The sequence below is a fragment of the Pogoniulus pusillus genome, chromosome 2 (assembly GCF_015220805.1).
Source record: "Pogoniulus pusillus isolate bPogPus1 chromosome 2, bPogPus1.pri, whole genome shotgun sequence".
NCBI classification, from domain to species: Eukaryota; Metazoa; Chordata; class Aves; order Piciformes; family Lybiidae; genus Pogoniulus; species Pogoniulus pusillus.
The window spans coordinates 44,778,401-44,801,162 of record NC_087265.1 but is presented as its reverse complement, the minus strand read 5'-3'; the positions used below and the strand labels follow the sequence as shown (position 1 = coordinate 44,801,162).

The 22,762-nt window shown below is 43.6% G+C and overlaps 1 long non-coding RNA gene across 7 annotated transcripts in view; it reads left to right on the top strand.

Annotated features, from left to right (window-relative positions):
- The window catches only part of LOC135186224 (uncharacterized), a 119,764-nt gene extending 107,540 nt beyond the window's left edge, over positions 1-12,224 (top strand). For 4 of the 7 annotated variants that reach the window (XR_010306772.1, XR_010306776.1, XR_010306770.1 and 1 more), the window contains 2 exons: positions 8,856-9,090; positions 11,869-12,224. This is a non-coding gene — a long non-coding RNA (uncharacterized LOC135186224). The remainder of the gene's footprint in view (positions 1-8,855; positions 9,091-11,868) is intronic. The other 3 variants (XR_010306778.1, XR_010306771.1, XR_010306780.1) reach the window with 2 other exon arrangements.
- Positions 12,225-22,762: the final 10,538 nt, after the last annotated feature.

The following is a 22,762-nucleotide window of genomic DNA, read 5'->3' as shown; positions in this document are numbered from 1 at the left end:
CAACCTAGCACCCAGTCCTATCCAATCAACCAGACCATGGCACTAAGTGCCTCAGCCAGGCTTTGCTTCAACACCTCCAGGGACGGCGACTCCTCCACCTCCCTGGGCAGCCCATTCCAATGCCAATCACTCTCTCTGGCAACAACTTTCTCCTAACATCCAGCCCAGACCTCCCCTGCCACAACTTGAGACTGTGTCCCTTGCTCTGTTGTGGTTGCCTAGGAGAAGAGACCAACCCCCACCTGGTTACAGGCAGTTGTAGACAGCAATGAGGTCAGCCCTGAGCCTTCTCTTCTCCAGGCTAAACAGCTCCAGCTCCCTCAGCCTCTCCTCAATCTGGTCTTCTTCAGAAACAACAACTTTCTTACACCATGTCACCAATTTAATATCAACTAGCTTCTATCTTTTAATACCATAATAATCATGACATAACAAATAATGAGATTTTAATTAGGTGTTTCTAGTGACTATTTTAAAATTAGTAGTTTTGTTCTGCTTTGATTTTTCCTGCAGTAAATGAGGAATTCTATAAAGTAGTCAGAGAGCATAACTAGAACACACATATCACTTGAAAGAGTTTAGAAAGAAAATGTGCTTTGGTGGTGCTCTGTCACAAGCTTTACAGCCTGCAAACACCAGTTGCACCAACATTTTTGTCCCCTAAAATGCTGGGAAAGAGTAAGATACGTTTTCCTTTTGCAAGTCATACAAGAGGATGAGAAAGACCTACATTCCCTCACCCCCAAGTAAACCTACAGAGGGTGAAAAACGAGCATAGAATGTGAAAGACCAAGCGAGTAATACAGCCAGACCTTGTTCACTTCCCCATTCTGGCCAGACAGGCTCCCTATACCTCACTTAATGGGTTCATTAGTGTAATCTGAGTCTGCTTTCTGTGCCTGTCTAATTTCCTAGTAAGGCTCAGCTGCTGTTCTGCAAATGGACGCAGGCTGGCGGTGATCGGTAAAACCTGGCTGGGGTTATAGTGATGCAGAGGCAAGCTCACAAATCCATTCTGACTTTGTGCAGACACCCTGAAAGCAGGAAACTGCATGTGCTAGTTTGAGCCTAGCTGGGACATTCTGGTGAGAAGAATTAGATGATAGGCTGTGAAAAGGAAACAATGGGGATGTCTGCTGCACTCATAGGCTTGCTGAGATGGATAAGAACAAGAACACAAACACAGATAACAGAGTCTCTCTCTGGGTCTGGGGCTGCATGAACTTTTCTCTAACCTAACCTGCCATCTGTGTGACTAATCCATCTGCTTCCTAGCTCCCCTAGCCAATTCTCCAAACTCACCTTTGAACATAAGGCAAAGTCTCTGGTAAGGTGGAGGGGTGGGAAGAAGGTGGAAGGGTGGTTGGGAACCCCTCCCGGGGACTTGGGTTTTTGGGAGGGCTGTTGTGTTTCTGCATTACTATTTAACTTGTATTTTTCTGTATATATTGGAAATATCTCCTTATATATTGTGCTAAACTATAAATACAGCTTCATTCTTCAATTTTCTGTATTACTTTTTAACTTGTCTATTTCTGTCTGCAGCTGCATATACTGTAAATACCTGCTTGTCTATTGTACTAAGCTGTAAATACAAAGCTTCATTCAATTTTTCAAAGCCACTGAGTCTAGTCTGGATGATTTTCACAAGTGGGGGCGGGGGGCAGGGAACACCCAAACCACACTGCATCAGCATACATCGTTGCAGAGATATATGGCAGGATGCTCTTCTTGAAAACATTCACTTGTCAGGTTCAAAAAGAATTTAGCACCTCTGATATATTACTGAATTTTTATATGTGCAAGAGAAAATTGTATACTCATGGCATCCATTAAAAAGCCACAGAAGCAGAATAATTCAATACCAATTATTTCTTGCAATTCGACAGCCTAAAATACAGCACTGTGCTGCTACAAGAGATTTTGAGGCTGACAGCCAAGCTGACAAAATTCAGTTTTTGTTTCCCAATCAACTGGCTGATCTTGGAGGCCTCTTCCAACCTGGCTGATTCTGTGATTAGGAGGAAATATGCTAGAATACTTGACAGCACAATAGGAAGTCAAAGGATGTTAGCTGCTGGAAGGCACCCAAGAAGATCATCAAGTCCAACCTCCCTGCCAGAGCAGGACAATACTATCTAACACAGATCACAGAGGAACACATCCTTGAAAGGCTCCAGGGAAGGAGACTCCACAGCCACTCTGGGAAGCCTATTCCAGTGCTCTGGGACCCTTACAGTAAAGAAATTCCCCCTTGTGTTGAGGTAGAACCTCTGCAACTTACACCCATTGCTCCTTGTCCTATCACAGAAGAAGCAAGCAGAGCCTGCCTGCCCCCATCCTGGCCAGCCCTCAGACATTTATAAACATTTTTCAAATCCACTCTAAGTCTTCTCTTTTCCAAACTAAACAGCCCCAGGTTCCTCAGCCTCTCCTCATAGGCCATGCCCCCCAGTCCCCTCATCATCCTCACAGACCTCTGCTAGACTGTCTACAGCAGAGAGACTCTCTGCCCATCTTAAACTGGGGAGCCTGAAACTGAACACATTATTCAAGATGGGATCTCACCAGGGCACAAGTGACAGGAGACAAAGACCAAAGCAGACATACAAGAGGAAATTAATTTTCATGAAAAAGCCTTGCCAATCTACTTCTGCTAAAAGTTCTGTCCACAGTAACAAGTGACACTAATGCCACTGTGCATCCCATCATAGAGTGGCAGGGATTGGAAGTGACCTCTGGAGATCACCAAGTACAACCTCCCTGTCAAAGCAAGATCACTTAGTAGAGCAGGCCTCACAGGAACGCATCCAGGCAGGTTTTGAAGAATCAGTCAGGTTGGAAGAGACCTCCAAGATCATCCAGTCCAACCTAGCACCCAGCCCTATCCAATCAACTAGACCATGGCACTAAGTGCCTCATCCAGTCTTTTCTTGAACACCTCCAGGAATGGCGACTCCACCACCTCCCTGGGCAGCCCATTCCAATGCCAATCACTCTCTCTGGCAACAACTTCCTCCTAACATCCAGCCTAGACCTCCCGCAGCACAACTTGAGACTGTGTCCCCTTCTTCTGTTGCTGGTTGCCTGGCAGAAGAGACCAGCTCCCACCTGGCTACAGTCTCCCTTCAGGTAGTTGTAGACAGCAGTGAGATCACCCCTGAATCTACTCTTCTCCAGGCTGAAGAGGAGGCTCAGGGGTGGTCTAGCCATCTAGTCCAGCCACCCTGCTAACACAGGTTCATGCAGGTCTCTCAGCCTTTCCCTAGAAAACAGATGTTTCAGTCCATATATATAAAACATTACTTTCTAAATACTTCAATCTGCACTAGATATACACACACACACACACACATATATATAGAATAGAATAACAGAATAGAATCAACCAGGTTGGAAGAGACCTGCAAGATCATTCAGTCCAACCTAGTACCCAGCCCTGGCCAATCAACTAGACCATGGCACTAAGGTGGAATTTTTAATACTATTTTAAAACAAAGCAAGAGCAAGAAAATACCAGCTTACTTTCAGTGTCATAACCAGCTCTTCACAGAGGAGTGACCTGAAAAAACCCTGCCTCCTAAGTACAGCCAGAACACAGAAGCTGGACAGATCTCTGTCACAGATGACAGGTTTCCCCATGCCTTGCCTGGAGCTAACTCAGTTATGGGAACAGAAGAGTGATTGCCACCAAAGCCTGCAGCATCTTGACAATGTGAGGTCTTAGAAAGGGCTGGATTGCTCTTATTTGGCAATCTTGGTTACCCTTTTACCTTTCCCCTTATACACCAAGGTGGTATAAAGAATGCATCCCTGAATAAACATGTGTAAGTAGGTGTATTTATGAACTATGGAAATACAAGTATTCTTGATTCCCTAAGCTTGTCAAGCAGTCCCCATCAAAATTACCAAATAGCAAGAGTACTGGACAAACACAGACATGATTGCTAATCTCTTAGTAGAAAGATCTGAGTAGATTCAGATTGGACGTGAGGAGGAAGTTCTTCAGCATGAGAGTGGTGAGAGCCTGGATTGGGTTGCCCAGGGAGGTGGTTGAGGCCCTGCTGGGTTGTTTAAAGGCCGTGAGAGAGACCAGAAAGACATGAACTTATATCAGTAGGATACATAGAAGGTCAATCCATTTATTGAAGCTAGGAGTGATGCTTCTATTGTGGGTTAGGTACACGGGCATGTACTTTTGATAGGCACCGTCATCAGCTCTTCCCAGGGCTGACCAGCCTGCCCCCTTCAAGGCCCCCTTGCACAGCTCAGCTAACAGCAGCTACTTTCTCAGTTTCTACCCAAGGGCACTTCCCTGCAGCTGTGCCTCTTATCAGAGTGACCCTAGCCTTACCCTGCCTGTTCTTTTCACTTTAGTTCTGCTCAAACCCCAGCAAGGCCCCATCTCTGGAGGCGTTTAAGCACAGGCTGGATGAGGCTGTGACCAGCTTGCTCTAAGGTAGCGTGTCTCTAGCAATGGCAGGGGGGCTGGAACTAGATGATCCTTGTGGTCCCTTCCAACCCTGACTGATTTTATGATTCTAGAATTCTATGATTTTGTTCTGCTTACAGTTTAAATACTTGCATTCCAACTTAACGTTGAACATGACCTAGACTTTAAAGTTTCTGGGATTTTGGCAGCATCTGAAAAGAACATTACCTGTCATTTTCTCCTGGGTGTCTATTTAGATAGCTTATTTCAAAACAGAAATGGTTGTCAGGTAGCTTTTTCTCCAGAAACTGCAACCTAGCCCCTGTTGTAATTTAGTAATTAAGCAATTGCATCATTTATGAAACAGAAGACAAGAACTGTTCCAGAGTTGAAGAAGAAAAGAGATATTCACAAATGTGTAGGAACAAAAATTGACAACATACAAGAGAGAGGAATTTACAGCCTGCATGCTAATTCCCACCTCTGCACTATGAGGTCTTTAAACCATGTAACTTCTTTTAAAGTATAAAATATACAAGTCAAAAGGTAATACAGAAAACACAACACTCCTCCCAGAAACCTGAGGCCCCAGGAGGGGCTCTCTACCACCCTTCCACCTTCTCCCACCCCTCTCTACCTTACCTAAGACTTTGCCTTACACCCAAGGAAGATTGGAGGGTTGGTCAGGTGAGTTAGGAAGCAGATGGATTAGTCACAGAGATGGCAGGTTAGGTTAGGGAGAGAAGTGCAGCCCACGAAGCCCAGAGAGCCACACTGTGTTATCTATATTTACATTCTTGTTCTTATACATCTCAGCAAGCCCATGAGTGAAGTAGACATCACCATTGTTTCCTTTTCACAGCCTGTAATCTAATTCTCCTCACCAAAATGTTCTAGCTAGGCTCAAATTAGCACATGAGGAAAGAGAGCAGCAGGGCAAAGGGCCACACACGTGAAACAAACAAACCAAACAAGCCTAAACAAGCAAACACCACACTACCAAAAACCCAACCCAAATAAACACCCAATCTAACAACACAACAACCAATCTCCCCTTTGGTACACTGGCACACAGCTTTTCTCAACAGGCGTGCAGCAGCAGAGAGTTCCCTAGACACAATAGGTTCTTTGCCCCAACGTGCTGTCTTGCTGCCAAGAATAGTGATTGTACTGCACAACTGCAACATAACTAAAAGAGAATTGCAAGACAGAAAACATAAATTGAAAAAGCACTACATAAAGTACAGCAGTTGGGTTTTAAAGAGGGTTTTTTTTTCCCCACATAATGCACAGCCATTATATTTTTCAGGCAAAAAGAAAGTAGCTGTTTCAGACCAGATCGCCAGAGCTGCTGTACTTAATCAGCACTGTGGAATGACACTCAGCTTCAAAACCTTCCATGTTGCTTCTTCCCTAGTCATACAGTAGGAATAAATAATTTAATCAAGTGTTCATCAGGAGAGGGCAGCAGCCTATTAGTCTGTGCCTGCATTCCTTCCCCCTCACTTCCTGCCATCTCTTACAACTCCAGATCGAGTGGAAGTGTATGTCTTTCTTTTTATTTGTGTATTTCATGGCTAAGCCAGAAAACACCTCTAGAAGTTCAGGAAAAAAAAATAAAGACATTTGTGACTATCTTCAAATTCCTGTGCAGCTTTCTGAAATTAAAAGTGAGTAAAGCACAAGCATAAACAGAATGTTACCATTTTCTGAAACAGAAAATTCACACTATGCCAGAAGCCACAGAAAATGGCACTAAAACAATGCTACCTTTAGAAAAATCAATTACCAGGGGCTTCTTCAATCCCCAAAACTAAACACTTGTGCTAGTGTGGAGCTAGCTGGAATATTTCAGTGACAAGAATTAGATCATAGGCTGTGAAAAGGAAACAATGGTGATGTCTGCTGCACTCATAGGCTTGCTGAGATGGATACAAAAAGAACACAAATAGAGATAACAGAGTTGCTCTCTCTCTGGCTGCCTCCTCTCTCTCCCTCACCTGCTGTCTGTATAACAAATCCCTCTGCTTCTCCAAACTCACCTTGAACTTAAGGCAAAGTCTGGGATAAGATAGAGGAGCGGAAAGGAGGTGGAAGGGTGATTGGGAGCCCTTCCTGGGGATTCAGGTTTCTGAGAGGGCTGTTCTGTTTCTGTATTACCTTTACCTTGTATATTTCTGTCTCTAGATGTAAGTATTGTAACTACCTGCTTGTATATTGTGCTGAGCTGTAAATATAAAGCTTCATTCAACTTTCCAGAGCAACTGAGTCTAGTCTGGGTAATTTCCAATGGGGGAGGGAACACCCAAACCATCACACCATCACAACACTCATCTCCTTCTAGAAGATACCTAAGAGCATGCATATCTATAACACAAAAGCATAACAAAGGTGGTGGGTTTTATAACTCTGTGATGGTTTGGGTGTCACTACATGGGAGGAAAGAACTCTGCTTGAATTCAATGAAAGGACAAAGAGACAGTAAGATGAAAATAAAAGACTCCTCCAGAGATCAAGAGATGGAAGGAGAGCAAAGGGAAAGAAAAAGCAAAACAAGTGACCATGTTTTTTTGCTCTCCAGACAAATGGATTCTTCTTTCATTCAATTTATTAAATCTAATTAACAAAACATCTCTTTTAAGCCACAGAAACTGCTGCAAAATATCATTAAATATCATCTTGTGAATATTACTAAGTATTAACCACAGTGCCTGTACCCTGAAAGCTTTAAATCACATCTTTGCTGTGACAGTCTTTCTTTAACAAAAAGGAACTGAAATTTAGGCATCATAGAATCAGTCAGGGTTGAAGGGACCACGAGGATCATGTAGTTTCAACCCACCTGCCATGGGCAGGGACACCCTACCCTAGAGCAGGCTGACCACAGCCTCATCCAGCCTGGCCTCATGCACCTAAAAATGAGGGTTATGTATTTAATGAAGTGAGTAACTTGAGAGTTGAGAGCTCTTTCTGTAAAGTGAGCTATGCTCTTTTTAATCTGAGAAAACAGTAAAACCTTCTTAAAAATACATCAGCCAGCCTGCAAACAGGAAAAAAAAAAAAAAGCTTTCAATAATTAGGATCTGTCATTGAATGAGTCAATTGATGTATTTTTCTTCATAAATGTGATATAAAATATAAAGCTTAAAATTATCTAACACAGTGGTCCACTACATCACATACAGTTACATCCTTTGAAAGTTTATGCACAGGATACAGACAAAATACAGGATGTGTTGATCAAGAATTATCAACACAGCAGCAGCAGGGCTGACTGCAGGTAGAGATTACATAAACTAACAGAATCGCAGAATCAACCAGGTTGGAAGAGACCTCCAAGATCATCCACTCCAACCTATCACCCAGCCCTAGCCAAATCAACTAGACCATGGCACTAAGTGCCTCATCCAGTATAGCTTCTATCCTCTAAGAGAAAGCATGAGATCAGTAGAGCCTGTCACCTTCACTGCGGTACACAAAAGCTGGAGTTCAAGTCCCAAGACAAAAAAAACACTGTAACAGAAAAGGAATTGCATTTTTACTGGGATGGAAGAAAAAAAATATATATTACACCATGCAAATCATAGAATCAACCACGTTGGAAGCCACCTCCAAGAATATCCATTCCAAACTAGCACCCAGCCCTATCCAGTCAACTAGACCATGGCACCAAGTGCCTCATCCAGGCCTTTCTTGAACACCTCCAGGGACAGTGACTCCCTGGGCAGCCCATTCCAATGCCAAATCACTCTCCCTGTGAATAACTTCCTCCTAACATCCAGCCTATGCCTCCCCTCACCACAACTTGAGACTGTCCACCCTTCTTCTGTTGCTGACTGCCTGGCAGAAGAGACCAATCCCCACATGGCTACAGCCTCCATTCAGTAAATGGTTCTGTTTCTAGACAAGATCCCTCTGACTGTGCTGAACTTGAACTCTCTACTTGAAATAAAGATCTTTCAGGTTTTGATGGATTGGTAAAGGCAGCGGTCACCTTCACAGCATCCCCACTGCTCTTGCTACAGACATGCTCCCACTCAGTGTTATTCTCAGTATCACCTCATTTGTGACTAGCTTCAGAGCTCAAATCTCTCTTCCCTCTTGCCTCGGCTGGCACATATGTGTGTATTCAAAGCATTCTATCCAATAATTTCAGACTTTGAAGAATGACCTTTCCTCTCTGCCACCAAATATCTAGTTGGGAAAAATTAAATTTAAAAAAACAGTAAAATATGTAGCAAAACAGAAGGGTTTCTTTTTCAACAACGTGTTGCAAAGCCTTTATAAATGCACTGCAGTTACATAGCTTGTTATAGCTGCTGTCCCTCTGCCTCTGACCACTGATTGTTCTGGATGCCAACATTAAAAATTCTAAAGATACCACATATCATGAAATAATTACATTTATTTCAATTCCTTTGAGGTTTTCTGCTTGAATGTAAACCTTGCTATATAACAGAATGAAGATGGAGCTAAGAGAGTTGAGCCAGCACAGAAAAACACGCCACTTGCTGGCCAACCACCATCTCAGCCCTGAAGAAATGTGCAAGACAGCAGGTATCAGAGAAGCCACTGATGGATTTAGAGCAGAGAGTCCCTACTAGGTGGCAGATCTCCAAACAAAACATTTCCTCACGTGCTGGCCTGGTGCCCAGAAGGTACATTTCTCAGTATTATAAAGTATCTGCATGCTAGATGATGAAGCCAGATGGCCAAGAAGTATACGTACATTAATTCAGCAGTTGAGTACCAGAATCAAAAATCTTCCTCCTGGCTGCTATCTGATCAAATATCAAACACATCCTCTACATGTGCAGTTATGCTGCCAGCTTGAGAGATGCATAACTCTGTCTATACTGAGAGCACAATCATCACAGCATGTGGAGGTAGAAGTGTCAGTCAGTCATAGAATCAACCAGGTTGGAAGAGACCTACAACACCATCCAGTCCAACCTAGCACCCAGCCATAGCCAGTCAACTAGACCATGGCACCAAGTGCCTTATCCAGGCTTTGTTTCAACACCTCCAGGGACAGCGACTCCACCACCTCCCTGGGCAGCCCATTCCAATGCCAATCACTCTCCCTGGCAACAACTTCCTCCTACCATCCAGCCTAGACCTCCCCCGACACAACTTGAGACTGTGTCCCCTTGTTCTGTTGCTGGTTGCCTGGCAGAAGAGACCAACCCCCATCCGGCTACAACCTCCCTTCAGGTAGTTGTAGACAGCAATGAGGTCACCCCTGAGCCTCTTCGCCAGGCTTCACACGCCTAGCTCCCTTAGCCTCTCCTCATAGGGTTTGTGAGAAGCCCAGAACTGGACACAGTACTCAAGGTGTGGGGGTTATGGGTGGAGGGTAGACACAAGAGTAGCTGTGATAAGAAAGACAAGGTATGAAATAGTCAAGAATTACTAATGGCAAGATAAAAGCAGCAAATGCAGTAGGAAAGGGAGTGTGGCTGTTTGAGCTAGATTTGTAGCTCAGACATTAAAAACTTTGGAACAGAAAAACTTAGGAGTGGAAGAATATTGGAGTCTCTGAGTAGAGATGTGAACATTACAGGGATAGGCCAGAAAATGGAAACAATGGATAAGTTAATATAATTTCACTGGAGCATCAAAAGCTTACTTCTGGAAGCACAGCTTGTATCTTTCCCTTGCTGCTTCTGCTGCACCCGCTGCTATCTTCCCACCATGCTGCTTTGCTGCTGCTTGACCCCTTCCCCATCTTCCTTAAGGTTATTATATTTCTGCAGTAGTTTATTCTTCTTGTACTATTATATTGAAACTTACAAAACATACAATTTCATTTTTTCTCTGACTTTCCAAAGTTCTGAGTTGCAATGAATTCACTTTACTGGGGGAGGGATCCGCTCTAACCCAGCAGGGAAGAGGAAGCCTTTATACAATCTGTGGCAGTCCACCCACTGATACAGAAGTTACATATACACTGAAACATTTTTTTTTCCACTAAACACTTCTTAGAGATGTCCTAAATATTCCAAGACATACATTATACATTTAGGAAACCTGAACACAGTAAGATTTTAAACTATATACTCAACAAAACATCTTATTAATGACATTGCAACAAAGTAAATCAGTATCCATAGAAGGACTGCAATTGTGTGTGCCTTAAAATTACATCAAAGTGGGGTTTAAGATTGTGTTTGTTACTTGGTTATTTTTCCTCCATGACATCAAGAAAAGACTGGATGGAGCACTTAGTTTCATGGTCTAGGTGCTTGGATAGGGCTAGCTGCTAAGTTGGACTGGATCAGCTTGGAGGTCTTTTCCAACCTGCTTGATTCTATGGTCTAGTTGATTGGACAGCGCTGGATGATAGGTTGGACTGGATGATCTTGGAGGTCTCTTCCAAGCTGGTTGATTCTACAATTCTATGGTCTAGTTGATTGGACAGGGCTGGGTGATAGGTTGGACTGGATGATCTTAGAGGTCTCTTCCGACCTGTTTGATTCTATGATTCTACATCATTTTTAAACAACAATTTTATACCCAAAATTTCAGGACCACAGTAGACAGTGATTCTGCAAATACCTCGGATGAGAAAGATATCATTTCTTGCTAAAAGAAAAACAAACTAGATCTAACTCCAGTCAGGAAAATGCCATGGTGTGACATTCAAAGGAGGAGTCCAATCTTGCCAGAGAATTTGACAGAACAGCTACAGAAATAACTGTATTAAACTGACCTGCTCACATATGAGAAGATATTCAAGTTTCTATTGTATGGCTTTCTGGTTATTTATCAAAAATGTAACTAGTGCATGCAAGTTAGTTTAATTTTTCTTTTATGCTTCTGCTTTGCTATTGAATTTCTGCAGTGGATTTCTTCCTAAGCTCAAGAAAAGCCTGGATGAGGCATTTAGTGCCATGGTTTAGTTGATTGGACAGGGCTGGGTGCTAAGTTGGACTGGATAATCTTGGAGGTCTCCAACGTGGTTGATTGTATGACTCTATGAAGACCTTTAAAAAAATATTTATACTGAACTTACTACATTGCATAAGAAAATGCAACTGCATTTACAAATGTGAACAAATATTTATTTCCTAAATCAGCTGGTTAATAGTAACAAAAAAAAAAAAATAAGCAGAGGAATGAGACAACTAATGGGAAATCTCCTTAAGTAACAGATCAATGTGCTTTGGTCACAAGGGATTCACCCAGCACAATCACTCAACATTAAGAATGACTCAACTACCTCAGACAAGGGTGACAGCTGTGATTATTATTGATGAATACATTCTTGTCCTGGGCTGAGTTCATAATTTATTGCAACAGGAGGGAAAAAGCTTTCTGAAGATTAAATTTTATTAGATTTCTCTCTCCATGTGTTGTGGACTGTATGCACACATGTGATCCCCAAGGACCTGGAGCAGAAGTCATCCAACTTAATGTCCTCATTTTTTCCACAGGGACATTATGTACTTAAAGGATTGGATCCAGAGATAGAATGCTTCCTTGGATCAGAACAAGGCAGAGCGCCTTCTACATGTTTGTTACTAGGAGGTGTGTACATATCAACAATGGTTATGTTTGCTTATATGAAGGAAAACTAAGTATCTTTTCAGCATTACCTCAAAGCTTCCTCTTTGCCTCAAAAGAGAGAAATGAGTTCTAAAATAAAATATTGAAGGTGAAACCTGTCCATATCAACATCAATGCTAATAAACCCTTAGATTAACAAAAATCTATTTAAAAGCCCAGGAATTTGTTCACATTTCACACTGCACTGTGCATTTCTTTTAACGGGTGTAGCTTTAAAGCTATCAACCTGCTTTGGTCATTTCCATTTCTTTCTGTTGAGCTTCACTGCAAATACTGAAAGATGGTTCATTTAGGAAAGGGGCAACATCTGTGTGATGGTTTGGGTGTTACCTGCCACCTACACACTTAAGAAAATAATCCAGACTAGACTCAGCTGAGCTGGAAATTAAAGAATGAAGCTGTATTTACAGCTTAGCGCAATAGACAAGCAGATATTTACAATCTATATAGCCAGAGACAGAAATATACAAGGTAAAAAGTAATACAGACACACTAAAGCCCTCTCAGAAACCAGAGTCCCCAGGAGGGGCTCTAAACCACACTTCCACCTCCTTTCTACCCCTCTACCTTATCCCAGACTTTGCTTTATGTTCAAGGTGGGTCTGGAGAATCGGCCAGAGGGGTTAGAAAGAAGGATTAGTTACCCAGACAGCAGGTTAGAAAGAGAAGGGAGGCAGCCAAAGTGCAACTCTGTTATTTGTGTTTGTGTTCTTGTTTTTATCCATCTCAGCAAGCCTATAAGTGAAGAAGACATCACCACTGTTTCCTTTTCACAGCCTACAATCTAATTCCTCTCACTAAAATATCCCAGCTAGGCTCAAACTAGCACAATTTGGTTATGTGTGTCTCAGGAATAATATAGAACCATCCAGCAGTAGCTATGATCTCTGCAAATCTTGTATTTTCATCAATTCTGCATTGCTATAAATTTCAGCTAAACACAGCTTTAGAAAACCATTTAAATACACAACAGTCTAAAAAAAAATATGTAAGAAGATAAAAACAAATCAAACCAAAAGCCTGTCCTCCTGAATCTCTAACACAGGCAAGTGACAGGGATGGTGGAGTGTGGGTGAAGATGACACTAAATCCCTTGGGCTACCTGATGGCCAGCCTGATTCTTTGCACATCTTGCAGCATCTTGTGCACACTTTCAACTGCCCTGAACCTCAGTATGCAACATAGACAACAGAGCTCTGCCTTCCCACCCTGGCACACCCTTTTCCATCATGACTGGCCAAGGAGTCACTGTGTTTTTCAGAGAGAGATAAGAGACAACATAAAGGATGGATACTTTCCATTTGCAACAGCTGTGCTTAGCAAACATTGAGGACAGAGCAACTGATCAGAGTATAACAAAAAGTAGATTTTCAGTCCACTGAAAAGCTTAAAGATCAATTTGCTCCCTAGAATTCTGCGTACTGACATGGAAATGCAGTGTCAGAACTCCATTCTGTTTCATTCCACACACAAATTCACACCTTAATAGTGCTATGGTGCTATGCATCAAGTGGTAAACACGTCAGCACTGTAATCAATCTTACAAAACACTAAAGTTCTGGGACGGTTTTGTTGCAAACTCACACATACATATTTGCTCAAAACCAAGTCCAACATTGTCTGTGTGTGTGTAATTAATTTAAAATATAGTTTTCCCCCTTTCACTACTTGATTTTGCTTTTTGTATCCCACTTGAACATGAAGTCCCTTTAATATATTCCAGAGATCTTTTGGTCACAAAGAAATATCTTCTAGAGTAAAGTCCTCAAGTTAAACAACAAAATCTGAATTTACATAACTATCATAAAAGCATGCTGAAAAACTCCCCCCTGCATAACTGTTCATAACATCAACCACGTACTTTTGTATGCAGGCTGCTCTCATCATCCGTTTTCCTGCCAAGCCTCTTCTGAGGTTGAGGCAGTACCACTTGTGGAAAACACAAAGTAGGCTTCTCCAAGTTAATACTTTTCATATAAAACACAAGACATACCAGCTGGGATAAACAAAATAACTTTGCTTTAACCAGAATAGAAGACAGGGTTCACAAGGTTTAAAGTAACAAAGTGAACAAGAAAAATTAATGCATTGGTTTCTTTTACTCTCTATGCAAATACCCAGCAGATGAAGCTGCCCGAGAGGAGAGCACACTATTCTCCCCATACCCAGCAGATAGAGCTGCCCGAGAGGAGAGCACACTATTCTCCCAATACCCAGCAGATAGAGCTGCCCGAGAAGAGAGCACACTCTTCTCCCCATACCCAGCAGATAAAGCTGCCCAAGAGGAGAGCACACTATTCTCCCCATACCCAGCAGATAAAGCCGCCCAAGAGGAGAGCACACTATTCTCCCCATACCCAGCAGATAAAGCTGCCCGAGAGGAGAGCACACTCTTCTCCCCATACCCAGCAGATGAAGCTGCCCGAGAGGAGAGCACACTATTCTCCCCATACCCAGCAGATAAAGCTGCCCGAGAGGAGAGCACACTATTCTCCCCATACCCAGCAGATAAAGCTGCCCGAGAGGAGAGCACACTATTCTCTCCATACCCAGCAGATGAAGCTGCCCGAGAGGAGAGCACACTCTTCTCCCAATACCCAGCAGATAGAGCTGCCCGAGAGGAGAGCACACTATTCTCTCCATACCCAGCAGATGAAGCTGCCCGAGAGGAGAGCACACTATTCTCCCCATACCCAGCAGATGAAGCTGCTCGAGAGGAGAGCACACTCTTCTCCCAAGCTTTCCTGTTGCACTCTTTCCGCTCGAGTGCTTCTTCCATCTTTCTACAGGCGTGATTACCACTGCTTAGCAACCAACCAAGAGGACATGACGGCGCAGCGGAAAATCCCCCATCTAGGGCTTGCCCTGCCCCACTTCCATGGCTACAAACTATCTTTTACGGCAAATTAAGAAGATGCGTTTTCTTTGCTGCCTCAGAGATACCAAGTGGGACCTCAGGAGTAGCTTGGGGAGAGCTGAATTTTCTTTCCTCAGTGGGTGTATGGGGGAGAGTTTAGCAAGCTGGAGACTAGGAGAACCTGCTCCCTAAATGTTAATACTAATTAAAACAAACCAAAACAAAAATAAAAGAAACCCTACCAAAACCAAAAAGCCAAATGCCAGGGTGATGGAGAAGAAAAAAGCGAGAGAAGAGACTACACAAGACAATATACGCCAGCCATCCTCCGGGGCGACGTCAGGCGAGGAGAGGCAGAGAGAGACTCACGAGTGTCGGCCAAGAGCAAAGTCTGGGCAAAACCCGCAAACGCGACGGAGAAAACAAAATACTCACTTCCCCCATGCCGCAGGTAGGTCTCGTCACGGCGCTGCAGAGTGGCTACCGCCTCCCAGCCACCTTTACCGCGCCCCACCCGGCGCTGCAGCCGCCGCCGTCACCTCCCTGCAGCCTCGCCCGGCCTCGCCCAGGGGAGCGGCTGAGTGCTCGCTGCCGCAGCGCCCCCTGTCGGAAGCCGCGAGCAGGGCGGGGCCGAAGGGCGGGGGCTGCCCGGCCGTGAGTTGCGGAGGGGATCGGCGGAGCTCGGTGGCGCGGTTGGGATGTTGCTACCGAGAGGCAGGCGTGTAGAACTCCCGGGATGGACGCAGCTGCTTCAGGCAGCCGTCCTGCCGCCGCTTGCTTGAGACGGCTGGGGCCGTTGCTCCTGGGATTAGCACGGGGAGCAGTCCAGCGGCACCTGAGATTACCGGGTATGGGGTGGGTACCTGTCGCTGCAGCCGTGCCGGCGTGGAGCCTTCTTGTGAGCGCTCCACCGGGCCGGGAGCTTGATGCTAAATGAGTTTCCGAGTGGGAGTCATTCCATGGTGTCCTGGGGCTGTCATCCAAGGCAGTGCCATTACACATTTGCTTAATGAGCTCTTAAAAACATTTAGGTGTGGGGTTTTGGTTTTTTTTCGGTTGATGGCTAATTGTAACAGCTTTTCAAGGAATGAAAAATACACTCGGCGTGAGGAAAGGTGTTTTGTGTTACTGTACTAAAGGAAGTTCCTCGGAGTTGTGTCTGGTTTGGACAATAAAAATATCCTCTATGCTTTCAGGCGTAGACAGCAGACAGTCATTTGGTACAGATTTTTAAGGGGAAATTGGCACCTGAAGAGCACAGTGCATTAGAGCTGTGGAGCTTCGTTTCTTTCACTGTCTGCCTAAAGCTGTTATGGATAGCTACCTGCAATCAAAACCACGGCTAAGCCTAAGTTAAAATGCTTCATCCCCACCTTCAAATGCCCAGCCCACTTAACCTCCTTGGCGCTTTTGCCATCTGCGCTTCCTATTTCTGAAGCCCTCCTGCTAGGACCTGGGAGCGTTGCCTGCACAAATTCCCTATTCTTAGAAACTCAGTGGATTTAAAAGACTTTGTAAGTTAGTCACATCTGTGGTTTTTATTGGTAGTCACAGTATGAGACCACCAAAATGGGCTGCCCAGGGAGGTGGTGGAGTTGCTGTCCCTAGAGGTGTTCAAGAGAAGACTGGATGAGGCACTTAGTGCCATAATCTAGTTGATTAGCTAGGGCTGGATGCTAGGTTGGACTGGATGATCTTGGAGGTTTCTTCCAGCATAGTTCATTCTATTATTCTTTGAAAAGCCACCTAAGTACTTTGCATTCCCTGCAGCTTCAAAGCAGGGTAGGACAACTTAGGATAGCTTTCATGTCAGAGTATGAAAATTTGGTATATACCTGTCACAACAGAATAATCATCCTAATAATAGCAACTATTTCCTTCATGATTACAAATAAATCCTCACCTTCTCTAGAAAAAAGAAAAATACATTTCAGAAATTCAAAAGCATATATTTGAAAATGTTCATGTGTGATCCTCCTACCCATCCCTTTTCCAGATGTAGCATCAGCATACTATGGCAGGCAACAAGAGGTGGTGAGAGCATTTACCTCATCACTTTTATCATTTTAGCATAGGTAGCAGGTGACATGTTTCTGCAGCACACTTAGTTGTTCCCTGAAGTTGTGCTACATTTAGTACCAAACTCAGCCATGCAGAGCATACATGGGGCTGTACTGCCTAACTGCCAGAAACCAGCTGCTTGACTATTTCATTCTGTCTTCATATTAAAGAAATTTAAAATGGCATTTACTCCCTGCAGTCTAGTAACAGTCTTTGATAGCTTCAGTCTGGTGGCTCTGGACAACATAGACCCTAAGAAACTGTCATTTAGCACAGATGAATCATAGAATCAGTCAGGGTTGGAAGGGACCACAAGGATCAGCCAGTTCCAACCCCTCTGTCATGGGGTGGGACACCCTATCCTAGGTCAGGCTGGCCAGAGACTCATCCAGCCTGGCCTTAAACACTTCCAGGGATAGGGCCTCAACCACCTCCTTGGGTAACCCATTCCAGGCTCTCACCACTCTCATGCTCAACAACTTCCTCCTCACAGCCAGTCTGAATCTCCCCACCTCCAGCTTTGCTCCATTCCCCCTAGTTCTGTCACTCCCTGATAGCCTAAAAAGTCCCTCCCCAGCTTTTTTTGTAGGCCCCCTTCAGATACTGGAAGACCACAAGAAGGTCATCTCAGAGCCTTCTCTTCTCCAGAATGAACAGACCAAACTCCCTCAGTCTCTCCTCATAGCAGAACTGCTGCAGCCCTCTGATCATCCTCATGGCCCTTCTCTGGACACACTCTATCATGTCCACATCTCTCTTGTAATGGGGGCTCCAGAACTGGATGCAGTACTCCAGGTGAGGTCTCACCAGAGCGGAGTAGAAGGGGCGAATCACCTCCCTCACTCTGCTGGCCACACTTCTGATACAGCCTAGGCTCTGGTTGACTCTCTGGGCTGCAAGTGCACACTGCTGGCTCATGTTGAGCTTCTCATCCACCAGCACCCCTAAGTCCCTCTCCTCAGGGCTGCTCTCCAGCCACTCCCTGCCCAGCCTGTGTTTGTGCTCGACCCAGGTGCAAGACCTTGCGCTTGGTCTTGTTGAACCTCATGAGGTTGGTTTGTGCCCACCTCTCCAGCCTGTCCAGGTCCCTCTGGATGGCATCCCTGACTTTGGTGACTACAAGTTAAATGCTTTAGACATCCGTATCTGTTTAAAGTTGCATGTCAAACTGGAAGAGCTCATATGCAGAGGGAGAGTTGTAATTGTACTTTTCCTGCTTTTCTCTTAAAATGCAACCCAGCTAAAGGGGGTTTCCTCCTTTTTACTATTGTAAGTTTCCAATTTTCAATTTTTCCTTACAATTTTTGACATTTTAGTGCTGATGTTTCTGAGTGTTATGCCCCTGTAGAAATGTGCCATACTTCAAGTGCATTATACAACCTATACATTTCCTTGTGATGCAGAATGCTAAATTAACATTAAGTAAGTAATGGTACATGAAATTAAAATCGTTTAGAAGTCTCTCCACTCAACTGTGGTGGTTTTCATCTGTTTGTGTAACATCTACTGCAGTGGGATTTGGATTCTTTAATTCATTGTCACAATGACAAAGAGTACAAACTACAACTAATTTATTTTCTTGGTCCTTGCTTTCACATGGTGTCTTAAGTCACAACTCATAATGATAACAAAGGCATTATTACTATGTAAGACAAGTAATAGAACTGTAGTTGATGATTAATGAGTGAAAGGTCCTGGAGTTTATCAGATGCTAAAAAGCCTGTTTCCAAGAGAGAAGCTAGAGTGAATTGCAATAGGTAATATGGTAGCACCACTCAGTGTTCAAACTGGATATAGCTTTATAATCACTGCATTTCTTAGCATCTCCACTGCCACCTGAAGAAACACAGGGATTGTACTACATAGTCTCGTTAGTCCTATACAAACTGCAATGTGCAGCTTACTTCAGGTGTGCCATGAGAGAGCTAAACCATGGTTACAGACATGTGCTAAATATAAATGTATTGGAAGAAACATGTCTAGTAGCTATCCTGATAGAAATAACCCCAATGGAAGCATTAATGGAATCAAACTTGCTATAGTTTCTTGCCACCACCTTTTCTCCAAAAGCTTTTCTCCAAATAAACAATTTTTACCCATTTAGTCCTTTTGCTCCTTATGTACTTTCCTGCTTACAATAGATCATCCTCCTAAAGAACAGAACACTCTGCCCACTCTTCCTGCCAAACAACATTATGCCATGCAATGCATTACCATCCTAACTTCTCATTCATGGACATGATTAGCAAGGAGACAATCGATAGTTGGCTTTGGAAAGCCTAGCCTCTAGCATCATATTTCCAGCTTGGCATGGAGCCATGTTACAGCCAGAATGCTTTTGTTAACGTGACACCTTCCTCACAGGGATTAGATATATGTGAGATTAAAATGGTCCTGTTTTCCTTTCCAGCAATCCTTGTTTCTGTCAGTCATGAAATATTGCTGTCTCAGAAACTGCTTCACCGATGTCTCTGCACTAAGGCAAGATCAGCAACTTCCTCAATGCCTGGTGACAGTAAGAGACAATTTTTCATTGGATTTTTTTGCTAACAGGTACTTAACATTAATCCTCCCTTCCTCTTAGTCAACAGTTGTCATTGTTATCTAAAACGTGGTACCATCAGGCTTCATTATTTACACTGACTGGTTAGGTGCTACATTCTGGCATTGTACTGCCTATATTCTCCTGTCTTTATCACAGCTCCTCCTGTGTTTTAAGATAAGCTTTTCAGATGGCACCCTCCAGAAGAATTGTCATGTGTGTGTGAACTCATTCTGCTGTGACAGTGGCCTAAGAAGTCAACATCTAATTCAGTGCAAGATGATGTTTGACTCAATATTAGCATAGAAAATAAACATGCTAAAATATGCTGTATGTAAATAAATACTAGGAAAGCCAGAAGTATCATGTCATGCAACACTGCTGTAGCAGCCCTGTGAAATACAAGTCTAGCCTCAGCTGATTCTGAAGTGCTGCTGCTTACTAATTGTAGCAAGCAGTAGGTTGCTGCCTCTGATTCCTCTGCTCTTTCACAGTGTATCTGCCATTGGCATGTGCCAGAGAACCACTGAACTACAATCACTGAGGTGATCTAGTTCTGGAGCCCCTATTACAAGAGGGATGTGAACATGCTGGAGCGTGCCCAGAGAAGGGCCACAAGGATAATCAGAGGACTGAAGCACCTCTCCTGTGAGGACAGACTGAAAGAGTTGAGGCTGTTCAGTTGGGAGAAGAGGAGGCTCCCAGGTGACCTCCTTGTAGCCTTCCAGGATCTGAAGGAGGCCTACAAAAATGCTGGGGAGGGACTTTTTAAGGCTACCAGGTAGTGACAGGACTAGGGGGAATGGAGCAAAGCTGGAGGTGGGCAGATTCAGACTGGATGTGAGGAGGACGTTGTTGAGCATGGGAGTGGTGAGAGCATGGAATGGGTTGCCCAGGAAGGTGGTTGAAGACCCATCCCTGGAGGAGTTTAAGGCCAGGCTGGATGAGGCTGTGGTCAGCCTGATCTAGGGTATGGTGTCCCTGCCCATGGTAGGGGGGCTGGAACTAGATGATCCTAGTGGTCCCTTCCAACCCTGACTGATTCTAGGTGTTAAAATCTATATGGCTATGAAATTAAGAATTAAAATCTTTTAAAATCTGCTAATGAGTTAAAATATGGCTATGAAAATAAGAAAATTAGTGTACTGGTTTTATTCTTTCACCTTCTTTCAATAGCTCACCAATAGCTTACTGTGCATTAATAGAGAAGATCCCTACTATAGTGCATTTGCTGTATATATATATATATAAATCTGATGATTTGCAAAGAAAACCATCTCTAAAAAGCCCTTAACATGTCTTCAAAACTTTTGCAAGACTTTGTGCTCAGAATCTCCATAAGAGGGCAACCTTATCTAATAGATTCATTTTATTTTAAAAAATAAAATATAAAACTAAAAGAAACATTGAGAGGTCTTTCTAAAAGCTTTAGGAGGGGAGAAAACCCCATGGAAAGCTTAGTGAGAGTCAAAGCTATTAGATTATCAGACTTGCCCTTGTAGTGCTTGTAAGGCAAGTACAACTTAGAGCACTTATTAATGCTGCACTGATGTTTACCCAGAACAGTTCTGTTGAAATTTCCTCATAGTCTAAAAGTTAAAATAATGTGATTAAGTCACCAGAATTATGAAGGCTTTTTTAGCATTGTCAAACAAAAGAGGTTTATTTAACCAAGACAGACTTGCTGGGAGGAGCAATAGAGTCTAGCTAACACTTCTTCAAGCACGAACATTCCACCACCCTCTTTGTTTTATCTTCTGCCTTATCATAGCAAGGTCAGGGTTTTAATATTTGGAGTTAATATTGACAAGAGTGTTAATGACTATGTCTAGTTGATTTACTGCTGACATATCTACAATTATTTCAGTGATAATATTTGCATGGTAAAAAGTCTGTAAACAGTGGATGAAAGCATTTCAGTTAGAAACTGTTGTCTTTAAATCACCATCAAGATGTCTATGTGTTTGCTAGGATTTGAAATGTCAGTACAGTCTGGCTGCATCTCTTTCCACAGCCCCCATGGGTTTGATATGGGAGAAAGGATAGAGAACATAGAGTGTAGGAACCTAGTTAAATCATGAACTGTCTGAGCCCTGATATAAAGCATCATCAATCAGATAAACACAAAAGAGGTAGGTTAAGCTTGAGAGGGTCTTGAAACACTCTCAGGGAGAAAAATACTGTATTCAAAGATGAGAACATGGAGACTCCAGCCAAGAATGTGACCCACAACTGATGCCAGGTGGACAAAAACTAGAAAGGTCAGACTGAGGAAGATGTCAGCCTTCCTCCCAAAGACCCCAAAAGGTGACCACCAGGTGGCAATAAGCATGCATGAAGAGGTGAGGCAGTATGGAAATGAGTTCCAGGAGGTGACTGTAATAACTCCACCTATTCCCAGAACTAACTGTAAGAACCCTGCCCCTGTGCTGAATGTGTATGATTGTGTAGTATAAACATTTCATCTGAACAAGGTGAAGGTGTGCAAGGGCTTTGGAGGATGACCTCCCCCTGTCACCCAGCGCTGACTAAACATGTCTTTCCTGATAACACTCTGCATGTTGTGAGGCCTCGTTTTCTGTAAGTCAGTTTGAAGAGGAAATTTTAATTTAGGCAGAGCAGACTTTGCCTGTCAAACTCCACAAAAATTACAGGAACAGCAGCACTTTCTAGTAGTAGCTCTGCATACTTTGTATGTGGCCACTGAAAAATATAGCTGTATCTTCCCTGCATTTTTTCAAAGCAGAGTGTAGGTCTCATTTTGTCCATTCAGATACTGAAGAAAAAGCAAAGGAAACTGTTCCCTGGAACTGAGAGCCTTAGCAATTTGCTAGGCATTGGACCAGAAAATTGTGCTAGTGTCAGACAAAAAAATCAGTTCTCAAGGGTAGCATTCAGCTACTCTCAGCAAAAGACTTTTCCCTCTTCCTGCAATACCTGGCATCCTCCACACCACATAGAATCAATCAGATTGGAACAGACCTCCAGGATCATCCAATCCAACCTAGCACCCAGCCCTATCCAGTCAACTAGACCATGACACTAAGAGCCTCATCCAGGCTTTGCTTGAACACCTCCAGGGACGGCAACTCCACCACCTCCCTGGGCAGCCCATTCCAATGCCAATCACTCTCTCTGCCAACAACTTCCTCCTAACATTCAGCCTAGACCTCCCCTGCCACAACTTGAGACTGTGTCCCCTTGTTCTGTTGCTGGTTGCCTGGCAGAAGAGACCAACTCCACCTGGCTACAGCCTCCTTTCAGGTAGACAGCAATGAGGTTAGCCCTGAGCTGCTTCTTC